This window comes from Lissotriton helveticus, chromosome 1_1 (genome assembly GCF_964261635.1).
Source record: "Lissotriton helveticus chromosome 1_1, aLisHel1.1, whole genome shotgun sequence".
In the NCBI taxonomy this organism is placed as follows: domain Eukaryota; kingdom Metazoa; phylum Chordata; class Amphibia; order Caudata; family Salamandridae; genus Lissotriton; species Lissotriton helveticus.
Genome location: NC_136057.1, coordinates 50,794,639 through 50,811,951, shown reverse-complemented (window position 1 = coordinate 50,811,951; position 17,313 = coordinate 50,794,639).

Here is a 17,313-nt window from a genome sequence, read left to right as displayed (position 1 = left end):
ACAGGACTGCATCCTTCCTGTGCAGAAACAGGCCTGGTTATGGGACTCTGCATGAGACAAATAGACCAGTAGCTCTTCTCGTTCCTTGTTCGTCCCCATTCCAGGCTTAGGAAATGGAAATAGCGCAATTCATGGGAGGAATTACTGGCCAGAATCACACGTAATAGTCGGATGCAAGTGATGTGGTGTTCATTGAGAATAGCAGACATGTGCGGTCTGGGGAGGGAACTGTGTTTCTAGTTGCACAGTTACATTGGGTAAGACGCAGTCGTCTCCAGTTCCTGATAGAAAAATCCGAGTCTGTATTCGGCCTCAACAGCAGGGCCGACCAGGGATGTTGTTGTCACTGCAGGGTTCTCCAGGAGTGCACACCACCTCATGATAGACAGATACACAAAGGTTTTGGAACTCTGAGGTGACTTGCAATAATCTTATTATATGCACCAGGTGGTACTTTATCCCGTATAATACATGGTCACACCATCACCTTCCCCACAAACCTTGGTGCGTAGCTCCTACATATGCAGCAGCTAACATGTTTGCAAACATGAAGGATGAACTTTAAACCTCTTGTGCGATTAGATATTTGTTGCAAAAAGATGTTAGAAACAGTTCAATAAAAGTCCATTAAAAAGAAAAAGCTGCAGTAGCTCGAAACGTGCAGAAAGATTCCACCCTTCCTTTATCTACGGAAACTAATAAACATATTCCCTCTGCTTCTCATAGTAAGCTAGTTACATACAGCAGAAGTAATAAAAGCAAAGTTCTGTTTGTTGCTTTAAACAGCTGCTTCAATTATGCTTCGTAACTTGACCTTCCTTTCACATCAGCTGCTGGCGCTGGCAGCAGGCATTGTACCCTCAGGACTTGACTGTAATAACGTACAAAAGCCGAGTTCTGACGTCTCTTCTTCATAATCACTGACTTGCTGCGTCACAAATTCCTGATTATAAAGAAATTAGAGACTGCCATTTATACAGGGATTACAGAATCCCATGTAATATATTTTTTTATATATATATATATATATATATATATATAATAACTTAGGCACAGTTCAATGAATCTGCACAAAACTATTTGGGATTGGCATGGCTAGTTTCATGCAGTGTTTTTTTTTATGTAGTCCTCAAATTAAGCCACTAGTCATTTAAGATAGAGCTAGCTGGACCTTTAGCCCATGAATGGTCCATGCATCTGGACTCGTGGACACAAATGTAAAAATATATTGGATCCGATTGGATGAGGGAGCTTTTTTGCCCATCCATTTCGGATACCTAAACCCAAAGTTGGGTCTGCGGACCGGAAGCTCCCTGATCGGCTGGCTACATCTTGAACCATTACATGATGAAGAGACTTGTTCCCCGCATCCTGTAAAAATACTAAAGAAGCCATAAAGAGCCGTGGTGCCATCCTGTCTCTCCCGGGCACAGAGGCTGCCTAATGTTAAAATGTAGAAAGAAATTGCTGATTTTGAAATGAGGTTGGATTCCACATCATGACCCTTGAGGTCTGCAAACCTTATGCAGGTGTCTGCGCAGGCACAGTAATTGGCCTTGTATCCTGGTAGACATTTGTGATGTTCGGAGACCTGCTGCTCGGTCTGAAACCCTATCGATGTCCAATAAGGATACACAAGTTTGCAAAGGTCCGAGAACCCCAAGAAAGTGTCCGGGAACCCTTAAAAATAAAAAAACATAAGCCAGGCCCTTTAGGGAATCCCCTGCTGTGCCCAGGCACCGTTGAACACCTGTGCCTGCTTGGAGTTGGCTGCAGGGAACTGTTGCGTGTGTATATGATGAAAAAAACCACACTGAAAACAAGCATTGGCAAAACAAATAGGTGTCTCCTATCCATAAGCTATTGGCTTTGGCAATGAGTTTTAGCCACTATGTACACCAGTGTGACTGCTGTTCGGCTTGGCTAAAAGTAAGTGGCACAAGGTCGGGTGGGGTAGATAGAAGGGGATAGATTGGGAGATTGGGGTAGAGTGGAATGGGGTAGATTGGAGTCAAGTGGGGTAGATTTCATTGAGGTAGATTTGGGTGAAGTGGAGTAGATTGAGGTGCAGTAGGATGATTGGGGTGGATTGGAGTGGGATAGATTGGGAAAGAGTGGGGTGGAATGAGGTAGATTGGAGTAGAGTGGGGAAGACTGGAGTGGAGTAGATTAGAGTGCAATATAATGGGGTAGTTTGAATTGCGGTACATTGGACTGGAGTAGAGTGGAGTTATATGGAGTGGTGTAGGGTAGATTGGGTTGGGATGGGGTAGAGTGTGGTGTGATTGATCGGAGTAGATTTGAGTAGGGTAAATTGAATGGGGTACATTGGGATAGGTAAGTTTGAGATGGAGTGGGGTAGGGTAGATTGAAGTAGGGTGGAGTGGATTAGATTCAACTGGAATGAGGTAGGTTTGGTTAGAGTGGGGTGGAGTGGAATTGGATAGATTGGAGTGGAATATTGTGGGGTAGATTAGGGTGTAGTGGAATGGGGTAGATTGTAGTGGTGTGGTTTGGATGGAGTGGGGTAGATTGGATTGAGTGGGGTAGATTGGATGAAGTGGAGAGGGATAGATTGGGTGGAGTGGGGTACATTACAGTGGAGTATAGTAGATTAGATGTGGATAGATTGTAGTAGTTTGGAGTGGGTAGATTGTGGTAGGAGTGTAGATGAGTTTAATTGATTGCAGTTGGATACATTGAAATGGAGTTGGGTAAATTGGACTGAAGTAGAGTGAGGTAGATTGGGGTGAAGTCAGTTAGATTGGACTAGATTAGAGTTTGGGTAGATTGAAGTGGAGTGCGGTAGACTGGGGTATATTGGAGCAGAGTGGGGTAAATCTGAGTGGAGTGCGGTAGATTGGGGTGGAGTCAGTAGATTGGGTTAGATTGAGTGTATTAGGGTAGATTGGAGTAGGATGGGGTAGATTGAGGTAGAGTGAGGTAGATTATGGTGAGTAAATTGGGGATTGGGTGAATTGGAGTGGGATGGATTGGGGTACTTTGGAGAGGAGTTGAATAGATTGGAGTGGGGTAAGTGGTGTGGATTAGAGGAGAGTGGAGTGTTGTTTCATGGAGTGAGTGGCAAATATTTGGAGTGGAATGGTGTGGAGTTGAGTGGCGTAGTGTGGAGTATACTTGGTGTGGTAGCGCACTGCCATTACAGGCAACACATTTTCAAATGAAATGATCATTACATTCACACCGAAATATAGTTTTACTGCACATCAATGATAATGTTTGCAAATGTCATCCCCTAGTGTATTAATGTGTTTCAATCGTATTCAAATATTTTTCTCCACACTTCAGGAATACAAAACAAATGTGCTTCATTTGTACTAATTCCGATATATTCTGAAACATCAGCCCAGTTCTTTTTTTTTTTTAGGTCTTGCCGCAACAGCGCTTAACTTTGTGGGCTTACTGCCCACCCATTGCTTTTTAGGTCTCGCCTGTCAATGCCCTTGCGCATTGAGCTTGCGAGAATATAGGGGCTTAACCAGAGCTTAACCATCGGGCGATTCCATGCAGTGCCCGTGAAAAGCAAGCTCAATGCGCAAGCGCATTGGCCTAAAATGCGCATGCACATGTAAGCCAGCCATCTGCCGCCAGCAGCTTCAGTTGAAAGGCATCCGCTCCGCCCCCTGCTGCATCAAAGGCTTTCGGCCGTGTCGCATTTCTCCTCCCCCCTCCCCACAGCAATGCAAAGAGTTTTCACTTTCACTGCCGCCAGGCCGTGTCCCTCGTTTCTTCTCCCCCTTCCCCCCTCCCCACCCGCTCATCAAAGGCTGCTCACTCTCCTTCTCCCCCGCCCCCACCCCATCCGACTTGTCTTCATTTCGCGCCGATTTTTTTTTCATTTCTAGTGTAGGACGAGTCTTTTCAACCCAGGGGCAATGAACGTCGTGTACAAGAACTTTCCTCCCATCTCAATGTCTGAACCCCAAATTCTCTGAAGGCACTTCCTTAACTTAGCAATTCCACTTGAGTTTATACATGTTTCTTACCAGCAGCACCACCTAGCGGTGACACGCATTTTCTCAGTCCCTCCAAAACCATACGTGTAACATTTTACATGGAAAGAAAAATTATACAAACTAAACTTTGACCGAAGGTGAAGGCCGCCGTTGCCACATAGTAAATGTATTTCTCATGCGACTGTCTTCACAAGGCCTCACGGGGGCGCTGTTCACAAAGCTGTAAATTGAACCGAAGTTGGTTACTATTTTTATTTATTGGTTGATTTATAAGTAATTTAGATGGGAGACCCAGGACACGCAGGCATGTTTACAATAATATGCCAGGCCATCAGATGAACCAATGTATCTAAAGAACATAAGAAGGGCGGAGATCTGGAAAGGCAGAACTACTCATCGAAAAGCAGAAAAACCGTTGTCTCCAGCCCTACATTCGCTTGCACCGAGTTACCCCCTCCCCTACCCCATATTTTAAGTCGTTCTCTGCATTTGCATCAACCTCTCTTGCCAAGGAACCAGCCCGCACCAAAAACTTCTTTGTTCTGACACACTTGTAAAAACACAATTAAAAACGTTGCCATTTCGTCTTCTAACAGGAGTAACATGCACACCCACGGCAGCTGGCTGGAAACAAGCAGACGGGCTATTCTACTGTGTAATGACACTTCAGTCAACCAAATTTAAGACAAGATATCTGTGTCAGACAATATTCTTACAATATTCTGTTGCCACACCAAGGAGATGGAAACATTGTCCTGGTTAATCTCTTGTTTCTTCTCCCCCCTTATCCCCTCCCCACTAGCTCATCAAAGGCTGCTCACTCTCCTTCTCCCCCGCCCCCCACCCCATCCGATTTGTCTTCATTTCGCGCCGATTTTTTTTTCCGCCCGCCAATGCTTGTTATTAAGGGGGATTTGTCTTTATTGCGGTTAGTCAGTTACTTTTAACATTTATAAGCTATTGTGATTATAAAATACAACTACTTTCAAAATGTCAACATAAGTAAAAAAAATAATTACATCTACAAAAAAATAAGCTCCAACTTTTCTAATGCAAGACCTATTGCATTTCAAATGCTTGTTATTTGTGTCTTTGAATCTCCTTTAAACAGCCTTGCTTCCCAATGGCTAATCTTTCCTACTTGTCTCTCCTTTTCATAGTTTGTTCCCTTCCACGGAGCACCGTCCCATTACTTGTAGCCTTGCAATGGTTAAGGGGTTGAGTGCGCTACTGAGGTGTAGGCGCATCCCTGTGGTGGGCACACTTGTGTGGGGCTGTGTGTGGCAAAACAACACAGTGGTTCCCGAAAGTAGTTCAAATAAAGTTCCAATCGTTGACGTTTTCAAAGTTTTAATTAAAGTTTTTCATTGGTATATTGCATATTGCTTTCATATGAGTTAGCAGACCATCAATTTTAATCCATCAGAAACTGGAAGTGGCTCCAATGCATTTCGGACAAAAGTGTCCTTTCTCAAGGAGCACTGCAACAAAGAGAATACAAAAAATCCAAATCAATACACGCAGTATGAAAATGATTAAGACACAATACTGGTTACATATGTGTCTCAGCGAGACACATATGCGAGATAACCTCATGCGCCCTTTAGCGGGATAAAAGAAATGTAGAAGAGTTTCACCAAAAGAATGTGCACGGGAAAGTGTGATTAGCGAGGATAAGGAGGACTACCAAGAACGTTAGGACAAGGGTCGGTGACGAAGGGGGTGAAAGTGAGGAAATCTAAGGCGTGACGGGATGAGACGGAGCAAGTGATTAAGAGGAAAAGACAGTTTAACAGTGAATTCATGAATTCAACTGCTCGGACGAGCAACGAGCGAGGCTTACGTAAACAGTTTGCAGGATTCTCAGCGATCCTAAAAGAAAGATGGGATCGCCGGTTTTAAAAAAACGAAAGGTGAAAGCTAAACCAAGCGTTGAGCAAACGCGGGGAAAGCATGGAAGACTTACTGGGTCTGGCGGTTAGGCGTAGCCGTGAAACGGGTTCCTGGGTGGTGAAACTCCGCGAAGCGAATGCGGAGTTTTGGTGAAGGGTGGGAAGGTAATAGAGATGAAAAAAGGACTAAGAAGGATTGTAAACAAGGAAGTGGCCATCTTGGAAGGGAGGGTGAAACGTGAAAAGGCGGGGAAAGTCAAGTAAAGAAGTACAAAGGGCAACAATTAAATACAAACAGCAGAACAGAGTCATAATGCATCATTAAATGCCCACTGTCGGCATTATAAATAACAGCTCAGTTCAGTCCGGTCGTTAAGACCAAAGGGTTTCTGTGATTGTAACCTATACATCCAAGCAGTTTCTCTTTGCAACAGAGTCTTATTGTTGTCTCTTCCTTCAGTTTTAGGGACAATCTCAAGAACCATATATTTAAGCTGGGCCACACTGTGGTTGGCCTCGTTGAAGTGGATGGCAATGCTCGATTTGATGTTTTTTGTCCTTATGTTAGACTTATGTTCGTTTAACCTCGTCTTTATTTTCCTGCTTGTTTTGCCCACGTAGGTTTTCCCGCATGGGCACTTTAGGAGATAGATCAGATTGGAAGAATCGCATGTGGCGTCCACATTGAGTTTGACGTTAAATCCTCTCATAGGGTGGCTGACCGTATTTCCTTTAATCACGTTATTGCAGTTGCTGCAATGATGGCACGGTCGTGTGCCAGTATGATTGGTTGAGGTACCCTCAGTTGTTTGCTTGGATAGAATTTCTTTGAAATTCATAGGTCTGGTGTAGGCGAAGATAGGGGGATCCTTGAAGAGGTCCCCGAAATCTGGTTCGGATGAAAGGATGCGCCAGTGTTTCAATATTATCTTCTTGTAGTTGTTGCTTGAGGTGGAATATCTAGAGACTAGTACCATTCTCTGACTATCAGTTTTAGGCTTACTCCTTAGAGCTTCTGTCCGAGAGGTTGCGGAAATGCGATCCATGGCTTCCTTAAGTATTGTCTCTGGGTAACCTCTGCAACGAAATCTAGATGCCATACATGTAATTTGGTTCGTCCTGGTGTCTGGATCGGAAACAATATGGGTTACTCTCAACATCTGGCTGTAAGGCAAATGTCTTTTCAAGGAGTTTTGGTGGAAACTACTGAAAAGTAGAGCGTTGTTACGGTCAGTGGTCTTTCGGAAAAGATCTGTCTGTATACCTTGTGGGGTTATTTTAATGAGGACGTCCAGGAAAGCTATCTCTTGATGATTGATGTTCCAAGTGAAATCTATACGATCATCTTTAGTATTGAGATCCGTTAGAGCGAGTTCTAAGCTCTCTTGAGAGTCCTTCCAAATGAAGAACAGATCGTCAATATAGCGCACATAGAGTTTGAGGTTGTCCATCCAGGTTTTGTTCTTGTAAATATGGTTAAGTTCGAAATTGCCCATGTATAGATTTGCGTAGGTGGGCGCCGCACAATTGCCCATAGCCATTCCAGACATTTGTAGGTACCAGGTTTCGTCGTGTTTAAAGTAACTATGATACAGAGTATATATCATCAGTTCAAGAATGAATGGTTTCAAAGGGTCACTGATTCCAGATGAAAGTAAGGCCTGTTCTACCGCATTGATCCCCCCTTCATGGGGAATAGAAGTATATAGACTCCTCACGTCGGCTGTACAAAGAATTAATTTCTACCTTTTCAACTAATTTTTTCAAACACCTACACTGTGCGCCACGCCCAATTACCTCAGCCTTGCAATGGTCCCATATTATCAACTGCTTTAGGCACTTTTTCTTTTTTCTTTGCCTAAGAGCACTTCATATGCGCACTTTTTTCACTCACTCCAAGCTTTTTTGTAAATGGCTGTAATTCTTGTTCTTATCTCTTCACATTGGCTGTTCATTCACAGACCGAGATCAAATGTAAGATGATGTTTCCCCTAAACAGCCTGTTCTTTCTCTGCCAGTTCCTCACCGTCTCACTCATCGCTGCTTGCCTCTCCTTGCTTGTTATTTATAAAAGCAAATTACTTCATTTTCTTGTCTTTACCACATCCCCTTTGCATAATGGTAGCAGCCGTTTCAACTAAAGTGCTCATGTCTACTGCTGCCGACCAGAAACTTCACTGTCGACTGTAAAGTTGGCACCTAAGGAACTGGAAGGACGGCTTGGGGTGGAGGGGACATTGGCACGTACAGAGGGCCGTGCCATTGAAGCATCTTCTGGCAGCTCTCCCCAGCAGCATCATGACGCGACCCTGCCACATCTGTGCAACGTTTCCGGGCCAAAAGCAGTATAGGATAATAGCTATAAATTCTGTAACCAGTCTGTTTGCTACGTACAATCCACTGTACTAAATGATATGAGGTATTCTTAGTACATGTATTTCTAAAATGTCAATTGTTGTAATATTAAGGACGCATACTATTGTAATGCAAGTTGATCTCTATTAATGTTTAGGACATGTATTATTTGTAAAGTAGAAACGCTTTCCACTTAAAATTGAATATATATACTTGGTAGTTTGTTTAAAGGACTAATCAAACCAAATGTCAGAAGTACAGTGCTATAGAATTGTGAAGCACTCTGATACCCAGTTGGGTCATGTGTGCGCTATATAAAACACTGAATAAAATACATAAATAACACACCTGAGTGCAGGGAGATCCCCTCCGAACACACCTGGCGCCTGCTGTGAAGAAGGTGTGTGAGGGCTGAAAAATTACCTTCACGCCCTGCAAGACCAGCGCCCTCGATGCTGCCTGCGTGGTGGCCATGTTGAAGCAGAAAATCATCAGGACATCTCAGGCATTTACACCCAATACGTGAAAGACGGCAAGCCCGTAGGCTGATTTGGAAATTATTGGGCACTTTGATAGTGGTATCTTGAGGAAAATAATCAAATACCGGCGGCGTGGCCAAACTACTTTTCAGAAATAACATACTCGCACTGGGGAGAGACTTCTCAGGCTCTGATTGTGGGCTGGGATTCCCTGCAACAGAGAGCAACCATTTGTAGCTTCTTATCAGACTAATCGTCCCCTTTCCCGGCGTTCAGAAAAAAATGTAATATCAGCATTTTTAGGTGCAGCACCTAAAGAGCTTATTGATGGTACAGTAATAACGCTCCATTCCCTGCATTCTCTATTTTCATTAATCATATCCACCACATTTGATTGAAATTCAAAGGGTAAGCCAGGTAATTACGTGTCCATCTTTGTAACCCGGCAAAATGCAGTAGGATATTTCTTTTTCGACTGATGGTTTGGGACACGGCTAAAAGTCATTTGCAAAGTCAGTAGGTTCGCAAGGCAAGAAAATTGGCTTTGCCAGTGCTTGTTTTTTGTTGTGTGCTAGGAAATAATCTTACTCTTTCTCCTCTTGTATGGATACTCAGCAGAATTGTCACATACATTCTCTCATTTTTAAGTCATAGGAAGAAAAGTAAACACCAAGCTTTCTCAAAGAGAGAGCTTGGCATTTGACCTCTGTCTTTGAATGCACTGCAAATGTGACAAGATAAAAACAAGATTTAAAGGCCTTTTTAAAGAAAGTGTGTTTGTGGAAGAATACAGTAAACTAGGTTTGGGCAGCAGGAGGGACGGATGTGAATTACAAACCACAAATCCAATGGTAAGGAACGGGTGGAATGTATTCCCACTGATGCTTTCTGATTATCCCCAAGATGTCTTTAGCTATGTCTGGTAGTCTTGGATCAAAAGTACACAGGTCACGTTGAAGTTTTTATTGGGATTGCTTTTAACATCTTAATTTATTTTTAAAAGTTATTTGCAACTCACTTAAACCATGGTCTCTCTCTCTCTCTCTCTCTCTCCCTCTCTTTCTCTGTTTTTCTTCCTTTCTATCCTTCTCTCTTTCTCTCTATCTTTGTCTCTCTCTTTCTCTCTCACTTCTCTCTCTGTGTCACTCTTTCTCTGTTTCTCTGTTTCTGTTTCTCTTTTTTTCTATCGTTCTTCCTTTCTATTTCTCTTTCTCTCTCACTCTCTCTCTCTTCTGCTCTTCCTTCTTTCCCTCCCATGTACTTTGTGGTTATAAGAGTTTCTTTTGAAAAGCAATTATTTCTTTGCTAATAATTTTGGAATCTTCTGACCAATTTGCACAAACTTTTTTTTTTTGGTTCCTCTTTAGTATACTAAATGTGTTTATTTTTGTGGTTTTATATAGTACAATCTTTGCTGAAGGGCATTGAAGCACTGTTCTAAAGAAGAAAGACCAAAATGCAGATTAGATGTGTCATAAAATAACGGATAAGCAATAGACTAATCCCACAGATCACGTCAGGGGAGAAAGTTCAAACAGTTAACATCTGGATACATTGGAAAAGTGGATGCAGAAAAGTGACCACAGATTTATTATTCAGAGCATCTCTCAAGTAGGAGGATTTTGAGTTTATAATTGTGGCAAGACTTGTGGTTGTTCAAGGGGGTTGTGGGAGGGAGTTCCAAATGCTTGTAGCGGTGGCAGAGAAGGCGAGCTTTATAAAGCGTTCTTGCCTGAATGTCACTTGTTCCAGCAGGAGGACTTTACGAATTCGCGATCCTTGTTCAGATCCAGAGATTTTGAGTTTTTCTACCAAGTAGGAGGGTGTGGAGTTGTGGAGGGCTTTGTGGGTGATGCATTCAGTGTTACATTGGTCTGTTGCTTCAATTGGAAGCCATTGTAGGATGCGAAGTATAGAAGAAATGTGATTTAAAAACTTTGTGACCTGTCACAAAGTGGATAACTGTATGAAGCATTTCTCTCAGGAATGCTAATTTTCTCGGGGAAGGCCAGACAGGAAAGAGTTCCAATAATCCAGTCTGAAAAGTACCAGCGTATTGACTACTAAGTTCGTCAGGCACTCTGGTGCTTTGGTGAGACTTGCTTCTGAAGGTAAATGTGAATAAACATAGGTCTGTAATTGTTAAGGTTGTTCTAGTTGGCGTCTATGTTGTTTGATGAGGGGGGTGACTTGGCCGAGTTTGAGGGAGGTTGGCATGGAGCTTCTCGAAAAGGAGGAGTTGATGATTTTGGTCCATGCAGGCGAGATATGATGTGACTGTGATTATTGACACGCTCAGGAGGGAGGGGATCAGAAATGTTTGATGTTGGTTTCATGCAAGCGAGTTATTGGAGCACTTCTTCTTAAGGGACATTGTTGAATTCAGTCCAGCTGCCATAGGGTGAGTTTGGTGAGACGACCATTAGTTGGAGGTAGGGCCTTGGGTAGACCCTCTTTGCTAGGGGGACATCTTTGGTGTAGGACAGAGAGATGGGTGGGTCAAGAGAGATTTCAATGTTAGATATTTTTTCAGAGAAGACTGTTGCAAACTCTTTGCAGCACATGGTAGAGTTATTTATTGAGTGTTGAGGGAAAGAGGAGGTTTGTTGTTTGATGTTGAGAAGGTCTTTAGGTCTGTTCCTCGAAGGTTCAAGTTGGGCTCAGAAGAAGAGGGATTTTTCTCTGAAGATGTGTGTTTTGTATTTTATGCGTTTAGCTCCCGATATCGCTAGATGTGTTAACAAGGATTGTTGTCTCCAGTTTCTTTCAGCCAACCCGAGTTGTTGCCTCTTTGTTAAGGTCTTTGTTAAACCAAGATCTGGAAGGGATACTTCTTGATTTCTTGAGTTTCAAAGGGGCATCTATGTCAAGTAGTTCTCCCATTTTTCTGTTGTAGTTGGCGGTGAGATCATCACCTTGGAATTTGGGAACTGACTAACGCTTCTAACTCTGCCTGGGAGATTCAGTGTATGTTCCTCACTCAGTGCTTGTGCCGGGTATTTTGGGGGTGGGCCTTTGGTTCAATGGCATTCAGATTGAAAAGAATTAGGTGGTGGTGAGTCCAGTCAGTGGGTAGGATAGAGCGGAGGGATAAGGTGTTCTGCTTAGAGATGATTGCATCAAGTGTAGTGTAGTTCCTATATTCCCAATAGGCTCTGCACATTGGAATAACATATACTCTAGTTTAGACGAAGGACTGAGGTTGACTAGGTCTCTAACGAATATATTAAACTTAATTGTGAGTGCCAGCTAGCTCAGAGGTCACTAGAAACTTTCTCGAATAGACAACAAGGGATTAGTTTCTGACAACCGCATAAACATGACAACTTTGTTTCGCAAGAATAAGAAATCAATCTCTAGAGTTGCGGAAACAATAGATAGTTATTTCACTCAGTCAATTGTGCATGCTTCATTTCACCAGAGGTGCAGAGGAATAGAGAGACGGGCATTTTCAATAAAAGTATTTATTGAACAGTCTTCTTTCTAAAGCACAGCAAATGAACTGCTACAATCATGATACTGGTTATAAAGTACACGGCATATAATAGGAAGAGTATTATAAAGTAGTACTGTATGGTATGGTTTCTAAGCCATATAAAATAACATAACATACATACATTAATAAATAATGACTAAAAGTACTCAACTGGTGCTTCTAAAATACGCCTACCCCGGTGGACCTAACCTAGGTCTAGTACAAGGGAAGAAGTAAATGAGGTGTAGATTAGTTTCAGTATTCTTTTTGCCAAGAATCTATTCCAAGAATTCTCTAAGGGTCTAATCAGCTCCGTACCTTGGTTTAGAATGAAGGAGGTCTTGTATCTCTCTCTCAGGACTCGATTTCCCAGCAACCCGCAAGGGTAGCCTGGAAACACTGGAGCTGGATTTCTCGGCCAGAGAAAAGACAGCGTCTCTCAGTGCGTCTGCTGGAGGGTCGGCTTCCTTCGGCACTTGCTGCGGCGTGGTGCGTCGGCAAGTAGATAGTCGAACTGCTCCAAACCACTGTGTGTTTGTTTGGGCAAATGTGGAGAAGTGTGGCTCACTGGTTAGAAGCGGCAGAGTGGAGAAGTGTGGCTCACTGGTTAGAAGCGGCAGACCCTGAAGCAGAGGTCGGCCCGGGACCAGGGTTCAATTGCCGACGCGGCAGCGTCTTGGGTCAATGTCCGCGGACTCGATAATTCTCACCTAGGTGCCTACGCTAACCATGGGTCCCACTCTGCAACTCTGCGCAATAGCTTGCTTAATCTCCACAACGGCCCTAGCAGCGCCGGGGATGCCTGGCTTCACCTTGGGGGTACCCTCTCACAGGGAAAGCCGGGACGGGTTCCCCAGCGGTATACAGCGCCAGGACGCCACGTAACGAGGTAACAGTGCGCTTTAAAGGTATACATACATTACATTACATTACATATTTATACCATGAAGGTGCCGAGTTTGAAGTACGGTTGGACATAATAACGTCATCAAAGACTCAGTTCTTTGAAAATTCATGATTTCTTAGATGAATTAGTATTCAAGCAAGGGAAAGTCCCGAGCTGTTGAAGGCAGGTTTTTCCTGAAATCGTTGTGGATTCCCGGAACTAGTGGAAGTAGCCATGCCGTATTTGGGCTGCATAGGCTAAGTCTAAATATGGTTATGATTTCTATGCCTATATAAGTATGGGGTAATTTATACCTATATATATGGGCATGAATCGGGAAAATTACACTAGGGTCCTAGATTCATATACAACACCCACTCCACGGTATTAAGTTCAATAAAACTGAATGTGTAAGTACTGAACATATCTAAGGCATTAAAACAAGAATGAGCCAAAGTAGGAGAAAAAGTACACCTAATACAATCCAAAATTCAACCCATGGTGAAACCAGATATGTTTTTTCCAGTTGATGAAAGATTTCTGTTATTTTTTTTCTTTGAAAGATTTGTTTGCTGGCGTTGTTTCAGGTTCACTGGGATCCTCAGAAAAGGTATCAAAGTTGATGAAATAGCCAGAGGCAGTTCTGTCAATTGTTGGAATAGCATCAGGATAGTTTGGAATCGTTGGAGCTTCTTCTTCCTTTGTCATATTTATATAGTCAGACGCTACATCATTGTAGACAGGAGTGTCTTGATGAACTGTTATTTGGGCCTCAAGAGGCACAAGTTCCATGGCTTTGTTGCATAGTCCTTCTTTTCTTACTGCAGGTTTATCAAAGGTGATTAGTCTTTCAGTTTGAACCTCTTGGATTGTAGCAAGATTTGGTTGTCTGCTACTTCTTGGGAGTCCACTGGGCCTACTACTTATTATCGGCCACATGATGTGTTGTTGTAAATCTTTATTCGGTTATTTGCAGAAAACAACCATAAAAGCACAATTTAATAAACATCATAAAAGCTAAATGATTAAAAACCACATTGTCCCCAGGTATAAAACACAATTAATCTAGTAGAGAATATATACAACATAACGGGCATTAAACCTCCATACTGATTCTAAATTTAAGGGCTAATTTTAAAAAACTGATTACAAATAAAGTGCATTCATTGTTTAGCAGCTGTAGATAACAGAGCACGGGTTTAATCTGGATAAAATTCAGTCTTTTAAGAAGAGGCTTGAGGTAAACCCTCCGGGGAATATCATAAAAATGGCAAAAAAATAAAAAGTGCACCAAATCCTGCAGAGACACGCAGTCGCAGCCGCAGGAAGGTAGCACTTGGCCTTGGTGGCTGCCTCTTGGAACAGCTAATAGTAAGTGAAAAAGGCCCAGTCGGAATCTAGTTAAGAAGAAGCGATCAAAGCTCGACATTGGCCAAGTCAAGTAAGGGTCCATGCTTAATGTGGTTTGTAGGACAACATAGTTTCTATTGCTGCTTTTCTTTAGATCCACCTCCTCCCATTGTAAAAGCTGCGAAAGGAAAAAGTTGTTTTTCACAGACTCTACATCAAGTAAAGTGATGGAGTCTGGGTTCGAGAAGAGTACAGGACGCCCCAGTGCAGTGAAACATTTTTTCAAGTATTTCAACCACGGGATTTTTAGAGGTGTGGCAGGGTATGCTCAGACGTGAGTCCCTTGCTCACTTTACCACTGGATTCAAGAAAGCTGGGCTGAAGACGGCTGGAATGCCAGAAACCGGTCCTCGGAAGCTTGTTTCCAGGGAAGGCATGGCTTGTCAGTTCAGGCTGGACTGTTCCCATGAGGCACAGGGTCAGACTGATTTGCATATAGCCATGTCTGAACTGGGGTGGCAGAGTGGGCTAAAGAACGGTGATGGATTAAACCCAGATCTTTTGACTGGGTGTGAGTGTTTGATTGGTTCAGATGCTCCGTCCATTACCACCCCCTTTTGTACCGCTTTTGGCCGCCATAAGTGTGGCAGGGTATGCTCAGACGTGAGTCCCTTGCTCACTTTGCCACTGGATTCAAGCAAGCCGGGCTGAAGACGGCTGGAATGCCAGAAAACGGTCCTCGGAAGCTTGTTTCCGGTCCAGGGAAGGCATGGCTTGGCAGTTCGGGATGGATTGTTCCCATGAGGTACAGGGTCAGACTGATTTGCATATAGCCATGTCTGAACTGGGGTGGCAGAGTGGGCTAAAGAACGGTGATGGATTAAACCCAGATCTTTTGACTTGGTGTGAGTGTTTGATTGGTTCAGATGCTCCGTCCATTACCACCCCCTTTTGTACCGCTTTTGGCCGCCATAAGTGTGGCAGGGTATGCTCAGACGTGAGTCCCTTGCTCACTTTGCCACTGGATTCAAGCAAGCCGGACTGAAGACGGCTGGAATGCCAGAAACCGGTCCTCGGAAGCTTGTTTCCGGTCCAGGGAAGGCATGGCTTGGCAGTTCGGGGTGGACTGTTCCCATGAGGCACAGGGTCAGACTGATTTGCATATAGCCATGTCTGAACTGGGGTGGCAGAGTGGGCTAAAGAACGGTGATGGATTAAACCCAGATCTTTTGACTGGGTGTGAGTGTTTGATTGGTTCAGATGCTCCGTCCATTACCACCCCCTTTTGTACCGCTTTTGGCCCCTATAAGTGTGGCAGGGTATGCTCAGACGTGAGTCCCTTACTCACTTTGCCACTGGATTCAAGCAAGCCGGGCTGAAGACGGCTGGAATGCCAGAAACCGGTCCTCGGAAGCTTGTATCCGGTCCAGGGAAGGCATGGCTTGGCAGTTCGGGCTGGACTGTTCCCATGAGGCACAGGGTCAGACTGATTTGCATATAGCCATGTCTGAACTGGGGTGGCAGAGTGGGCTAAAGAACGGTGATGGATTAAACCCAGATCTTTTGACTGGGTGTGAGTGTTTGATTGGTTCAGATGCTCTGTCCATTACCACCCCCTTTGTACCGCTTTTGGCCGCCATAAGTGCTGCAGGGTATGCTCAGACGTGAGTCCCTTGCTCACTTTGCCACTGGATTCAAGCAAGCCGGGCTGAAGACGGCTGGAATGCCAGAAACCGGTCCTCGGAAGCTTGTTTCCGGTCCAGGTGAGGTAATATGAATTTTATGGTCAGTTATGTCCCCTATCGTAGACCCCACCGGTTCCATGTACGTGCTTTAAGTACATGTATGTTCCCTCCACTTTCAGCTATGAAGACGCAAATACATTTGCGTCCAACGTTAACATGTCCTCTTCCAGATCCACCATGAATGGGTCGGATATTCCGTTCCTAAGGGTGCCTTGCCAACGTCTTTATATGGTACACTTTTCATGTATTACTCGCTCTGGCGAGTTAGGCCCTGATTTCTGCCATCAAGCCTTTTTCTGCCTTCTGTCTCTGACAGCCGCAGCCTGCTGCTTCCTGACCCTTGACTTACTCCCTGCGCGGCGAGCAGTGCCTAGCTCGGCCTGCCTTGCCTGCCAAGACTGTATTCAACCTTCAAGATTATCTGCTCCGCTCCTCAAATACATTCCTGTCTAGTAGTTTACGAAAACATCCTTCCCAGCTGCAGAGCAAAGGGCCCGGCCTCACTGTCTCCATGCAGGAAATTCATAGCTTCTGTTACCATGGTAGGCCCATGGCCCCTCACATCTCATGTAGACACGTAGTCGTATATGCACGCACTCGCAGTCAGTATAGAATAGCCTCTGCCCGAGAGACCTTTCCTTCTAGATAATACAGTCCTTTAAACACAAGATATACCCAAGATATAGATATGATTTGGGTTTAGGTTGTTCTGACACTCCAGACTTCTGTCGCCACATGTAGGGCTAAATGTCAAGTCCCCTTCACCCTCCAGTTCCACGTCATTCACACGTCATACTGCTGCACGCGCATCCTTGTCAGGTATTTCTGCTGACTCTGCAGGATTCTACTAAGGATCCACCCACATGTGACACCTCTATGTGACGTTTCTAGCACACACCTCCGTGTACGCCCTCATGCACGCCTTCTGCTACGTACATATGTTCTTATCTTTTTCTCTCAGCTGTTACGCCTTCTGAACCCATCACCACTGTAATGCATTGACTATATATATGATGTACTTGTAATAAAGCATTGTAATTCCCTTCCTGAACCTTCGTGGTGATGGAATATGAATGAACCTGGTTCGAACCAATTCCTTTTTAAGGAATAAAACCCCTTTCAAAACTCAGATGCCACGGATTCTGCCTTTCATT